Here is a 6,522-nt window from a genome sequence, read left to right as displayed (position 1 = left end):
AAAAACCGTGTCCCAGCATGTGGCCACCTGACCTTCTTGTAGCCTGTCTATGGGAGGAGTCCAACCCAAGGGCCTCTGAGGGCACATTGCCACCAGTGGGCCCCTCAACCCCGAAGCTGATGCCCGTGGATGCCCAGAGTGCGGGCACTGCACTCAGAACCTGCTGGAGAAAGCTCAGAAGACCTTCCCCAAATATCAGCATCGCTTCTGATGCAGAATCTGACATTTTAACCTTCCGTCTCCTAACATACTTGGTAAATGGGGCTTCCTCTTCCTGCATGGGCTCAGTGTGGCCTGGGGTGTGTGATGTGGGGCTGCAGGGAGGAGGACCCTTCTCCCCAGTTTCCTCAGGGCCTGGGCAGAGCAAAGAAGCCAGGGGTGGCTCCAGATGTTACAGGCACTGAATAGAATTCATTTGTCTTTCACAGTCTTAGGAAGCAGAAGTTAAGGCCCTGCTTTCTTTACAGCCAGCTCCACGAAGGCCCGTCCTCTCAAGGGAGGTTGGGGCGGGCTTCCTTCCAATCAGAGATTTTCCTCCCCACCCCTCTCCAGCACTGTGATTTTCCCCCAGAAACCCCCGCAGAAGGCACATGACCCGTGCTGGGCATCTACTGAGTGACACTCAGGGCCGAACTAGAAATGCAGGGCTCACGTGCGCGGTTCCCATCTCTCGACAAGGACCGCTCTTCCTCTTTCATTCTCTACTTTCTAATGACCCTGGGCAGTTCCACTTCTCCTTTCTGGTCAGTCTGGTAGAGAAAGCATCAGGCTGAGCCTAGGGTGAGTGCTAGTGCTAACTTCATCTCCACACAGGAACATTGGAGGGGCAGCTATGAATACACTTGAACTTCCAGAGCTCTGACCATGGAGGTCCCCCCACTGCTTGGTCCCAGCCTCCTAGCCCTGACAGGGATCGCTCCCTCAGGCCGGTGGGCCACAGACCCACACTTAAATGCCTCCAGGGCTCAGGCAGCCACTGTAAATACCTGAAGCTCACCAGAGGTAGGGCAGTTGGGAGTGGCGGGGAGTGTGGCAAACTGAGGAGTGAGCGCTTATGTGCCTAAAGCAGGCAGCTGCCCCTCAGGTCTGTCCCATGCTGCCATGTGGGAGTGTGGGCCCAGTGCTGCCATATCTTCCAATGTGTCAAGAAAAGCCCAAATCAGAATTTATACATGAAATCTCCCAATTTTCGAAACACTCTTCAGACCAAACAAAATATGTTTGTGGAGCAGGATGGCCCCTGGCAATTTGCAGGGCCTGGGGCAAGAGGGCAAACAGAGGCCACGTACCATGTGTCTAAATATTTACACATTATAAATCAAGCTTACAAAATATATTAAATATGTCAAGCAAAATATGCTCTTTTGTCCTACAAATGTATCTGCATGACAACCTGGAAGGTGAAGTTTGAATTTAGACTTCTCAGATGCTTCAGAATTTTGTGTTAGCACGAGGAAGCACAGGGACAAACAGCTCCAAGACGGCAGCTTGTCCTCTCTTGTCCCTCCCCTGGCTCCTCCTCCGCGGCTTCATGTTCCTGCTGGTGCACATACCAGCCTGCTAGGCTTGGCTCCATCTATACCTCTCCCCCACATACAGCCATCCCTTGGCCACCCTGGGGTCCAGGGGTGCATATACCAGTGGTCTGGTCTACCCTGAAGAAGTATCCAGGGAAGAGGGTTACAGCTCCTGGAAGCCAGCTTGGGGTCACCCAGAACGGGGATTCTGGGATTTCCTGGGTATATGGAGCATGCTTTAAAAGGGGACAGAGGGGGGCACCTGGGCGGCTCAGTTGGTTGAGCATCTGACTCTTGATTTCAGCTCAGGTTATGATCTCAGGATCATGAGATCAAGCCCCATGTCAGGCTCCATGCTCAGCACAGAGTCTGCTTGAGATTCTCTCTCTTGGGGCACCTGGGTGGCTCAGTCGTTAAACGTCTGCCTTCGGCTCAGGTCATGATCCCAGGGTCCTGGGATTGAGCCCCGCATCGGGCTCCCTGCTCCGCAGGAAGCTTGCTTCTCCCTTTCCCACTCCCCCTGCTTGTGTTCCCTCTCTCATTGCATCTCTCTCTCTGTCAAATAAATAAAAAAAAATCTTAAAAAAAGAGAGAGAGAGATTCTCTCTCTCCCTCCCTCTGCCCCTCCTCCTGCTCTCTTTCTTTCTCTCTCTTTAAAATAAATAAATAAAATCTTTAAAAAACAAAAGGGGACAGAGAGCCCTGGGTAGGCATGACCCCTTGGGTCTAAGGACTCCTTGCCCTGTGGGACAGGGTCTAAGAGGAGGACCAGCGCCAGTTCCCATAATGTGGGGAGAAGACAATAAGGACCTCTTCCGCCAGGGCTGAGGTGACACTGCGGAGGTCTGCCAGTTGTAACTCTGATCTTGGTCAGTGAAGTCTCCCCAGAAAGCCCAGACTCAGGTAAAGCTCTGTGCAGCAAGAAACGGGCACATGACAGCATCGTCATTATCTGAGACTTTGAGGTGAGGGTTCCTGGGGAAGGTTTATTTCCCCACATGCCACCCTCTGTGTCTGTCTCTTACTAACAGTGTTATTCCCTGTTAGTGTCAAAGCAAATTACAGGAAAGCCAGATTTTTAGTCTTCAGGTTGAGAAGTGTGGGTGGGGAGAGAAAGGGAGGCAAAGTCATCTGAAAGTTCATGGGGTTGCCATCTGCTGGACCCAAACTTACCAGCAGTGTTTATTAATACCTCCAACCAAAATCCCAATGTGGCCACAGCTTTACAGTAAAGAAGGTGAGGTGGCTGGGCGCCCCACTTCTTTTCAGGACAGATGTGCTCCCTCTCTCTGCTCCCCTAGCCGCCTTCCCCTCACAGGTTTCAGTGTCCCGAATCCCTGCTGCTCAGGAATTCCCAGGGCGGGAAAGGGCTCCTGAACTAAGACCAACACTAAGGGGGTGGATTAAATCTTTTCTCTCTGCCCTAGAGAGGACCGAGAGGACCGGCATTTTTAAGAGACACCCAGAAAGAGGGATGCTTGACAGAAAAGAGTGAGTGCCTAATGGTGGCTTTTGGAGCAAGTGTGTAGAGCAGATATTTAATGGAATTGTTGCCATGTGGATGACCAGGTACTGCACTGGCCTTGCAGGGGTCCCAGGGAAACAGGAAATGAGGGTAAGAAGGGACCATCCCTCTTAAAAATCTTGTTTTTCAACTGCTCGATAGATCATTGAGTTCATTTACTTCCAGGAAAATAGAATAAAACCAATCTTGGTTTAAAGACTCTACCAGCAGGCAGAGATAAGAAGTTTGCTCTCAGAGGAATTAATTAGGGACAGTTTCACAGACAAATTCCATTGCTGCCTTAGAGTCTGTCTGGCTCCTTCTGGGAGAGTAATGGTGAGACACTGCTGAACTTGTCACTATACCTAGAAACAAAGGTTAGGAGCAGTGGCAAGAACTGAAAATTGACCTCTCAAAGCCACTCTCCCCTTTTTCCTTATTACAGATTCTCATTTTGTCTAGGACAGCAACGTCCCCAGCTAAAAAGATTACATTTCCCAGACTCCCTTGCAGCTAGGGATGAGACCATGTGACACAGACCAATGAGATGGAAGCAGAAATTGCTGTTTGGGCTTATGGGAAAGCTCTTTAAAAGGTGGGGCCATCTCAAGGTGCCCCTGGATGGCTCAGTCAGTTACGCATCTGACTCTTGATTTCGGCTCAGGTCATGATCTCAGGGTCATGAGATTGAGTCCCTCATCTGGCTCTGTGCTCAGCAGGGTGTCTGCTTGAGGATTCTCTGTCTACCTGTCCCCACTCGCCCCTCTCCCCACTCACTTTCTCTCTCTCTCAAATAAAAATAAATAAATCTTTTTAAAAAAAAGGTGGGGCCATCTCAGTTGGCACACGCATCTCTCCTTTCTGTCTGGAAGGCAGATGCAATATACAAAGGAAGGCAACCATTTCAGGACTATGAGACAGTTGTGTACAAAGGAAGAAGAGAGTCTGGGGGTCCCCGGTAATACTGCAGAAATGTGATGATACAGTTCTAGAAGGCCTGCTTCTGGTTTTTTTTGTTTGTTTTTTTCTAAGTGAAAACAGAAAATAACTCATTTGCTTAAGGCACTATAAGCAGCACTAAGTGCCACTTACCCAATTCTGTCTGACGCAGCAGCCAAGAGAACAAACCATCAAACAAGGAATTTAGGGGCTCCTGGGTGGCTCAGTCGTTAAGCATCTGCCTTCGGCTCAGGTCATGATCCCAGGGTCCTGGGATCGAGCCCCACATCGGGCTCCCTGCTCGGGGGGAAGCCTGCTTCTCCCTTTCCCACTCCCCCTGCTTGTGTTCCCTCTCTTGCTGTCTCTCTCTCTGTTAAAAAATAAAAAATCTTTAAAAAAACCCAAAACAAAACAAGGAATTTAAACCATTCCCCCAACTCAGTGGTTCTCAAGTGGGGCTGATTTTGTCCTTAGTGGGACATTTGGCCACGTCTGGAGACATGTTTGGTTGTTACGGTTCCGGAGACAGGTGACGGCCAGAGGCCAGGGATGCTGCTAACCATGCGATGCTGCACAGGACAGAATGCACAGCCGAGAACTCTCCAGCCCCATGTGTTAGCAGTGCTGAGGCTGAGAAACCCAGCAGTTAGTCCTCGTTGCTTCCAGACCGCTAGCCCTTAGCCTGCTAACCTGTCCTGGCACCCATCCCTCCTCTCTTCGAAACAAATCCTGTGAACGGGCCAGGCTGAAAAGTTCATGTCCGGGGCCATATTTTGCACTTCAGCTAAGCCTTTGCTCTTCCTCTGTGCTGTTTCCACTGCCTAGAATCGCTCTGTCATCTTTTCAGTGGTTCTCTGGGTGAGGGGCCCAGGAATTTTCATTTTTAATAAGATTCCCTGGTGATTCTCATCTAAGTGGCATGAGATGGATGACTTTATTAGGCCACATTTGTTTTTTTTTTTTTAAATTCTACCCCCTTTTTAAAATCCACCTCCATCGGGGCGCCTGGCTGGCTAAGTCGTTAAGCGTCTGCCTTCGGCTCAGGTCACAATCCCAGGGGCTTGGGATCGAGCCCGGCACTGGGCTCCCTGCTCCCTGCTCTGTGGGAAGCCTGCTTCTCCCTCTCCCACTCCCCCTGCTTGTGTTCCTTTGCTCGCTGTGTCTCTGTCAAATAAATAAATAAAATCTTTAAAAAAATAAAATAAAATAAAATCCACCTCCATTGCCACAGTGCCTTCTTGGTGATTTTAAGTGACACTTGGTTAAAACATATTTTTAAAATCGGTATATATTTATCCTAATAAATTTAGTGGTTTTCCATTTATTATAATGAGATAGATGTTCCGATTTACAGATAATTTTACTTCCATGAAAAAATGAATTGATTTAAAGAAAAATATGCTTGGGGCGCCTGGGTGGCTCAGTCAGTTGAGCCTCCGACTCTTGATTTCAGCTCAGGTCATGATCTCAGGATTGTGAGATCGAGTGCCGCATTGGGCTCTGCGCTGGGCGTAGAGCCTGCTTAAGATTCTCTCGCTCCCTCTCCCTCTCCCCCCTCCCCCCGACTCATGCACAAGCTCTCTCTCTCTCTCTAAAAAATAAATTAAAAAAAATAAAGAAACATGCTAAAAACTGCTTCATGTAGGAAACATCACTTTTGTAATGGACACAGTGTGTAAATATGTGGTTTGTTTTCTACCTTGTTGCTAGTGCATAGAAGACAAGGAAGAAGGGGCTTACCCCCTTTAAGAGATATGAATAAAACCTCTGTGTTGTCCAAAACCAAGATCAGTTACAGGCTTCTATTGTTTAAAAATACATATATTGAGATTTTGAAAGCCTAGCAAACATAGGGTGTAAATACTACAGTTTGGAAGCCCAGGAGCATCCCTGAAATTTCCCCCTTTTGTTTTCTTGAGAGAACATCCAGTTCTGAAAAGTGAAAAGCATCATATCTCATTTCCCTATCTTGTGGCATTTGAAGAAACTGACACTAAACTTTCCAAACCATCTTGCAGCAGGCAGAGACAAAGATCCCCATTCCTGGAGATCGGTTCTTTATAGCTTGTGGGACTGGAGCCGTGAAGTCAGGTTGAGAGTCACATCAGTACCGGGCCCCACACCCTCCCCCTTAGCACATCTTCTGCAAGTGAAGACAGCATTATTCACCCAAGTGCTTGTCAGTGGCCTGCTGGCACATGGCACAATGGGGACGTAATTGTTACTTAAGGTGACTACTAAGGGGAAGACGTAAATCCTGGCTGGGACCCCAGAGACCTTACAACCCCTGCCCCTCAACTCACCTCCCGCCACTCTCACTTCCCCCGTGCTGGCCTCTGGCCCTTCCCCTGGTTCTCTGTGCTCCCTCGGACTACGGAATCCTGCTCATGCCACTCAGTCTCAGCTGACCTGCTCTTTATCCTGCATTTTCCCCGCCCCCATCTAGACAACTCCTGCCTCTTCTTCAAATATCAGTGTAGGGACGTTTTACCCGATTCCCAGGCTAGATCAGATCCCCGCTATCACATGGTTTCAGAGCTCTATGTACCCTTCCTTCATGGA

The sequence above is a fragment of the Zalophus californianus genome, chromosome 6 (genome assembly GCF_009762305.2).
Source record: "Zalophus californianus isolate mZalCal1 chromosome 6, mZalCal1.pri.v2, whole genome shotgun sequence".
Classification (NCBI taxonomy): Eukaryota; Metazoa; Chordata; class Mammalia; order Carnivora; family Otariidae; genus Zalophus; species Zalophus californianus.
The sequence above is the reverse complement of the archived record's forward strand: the minus strand, read 5'-3'. Positions refer to the sequence as shown.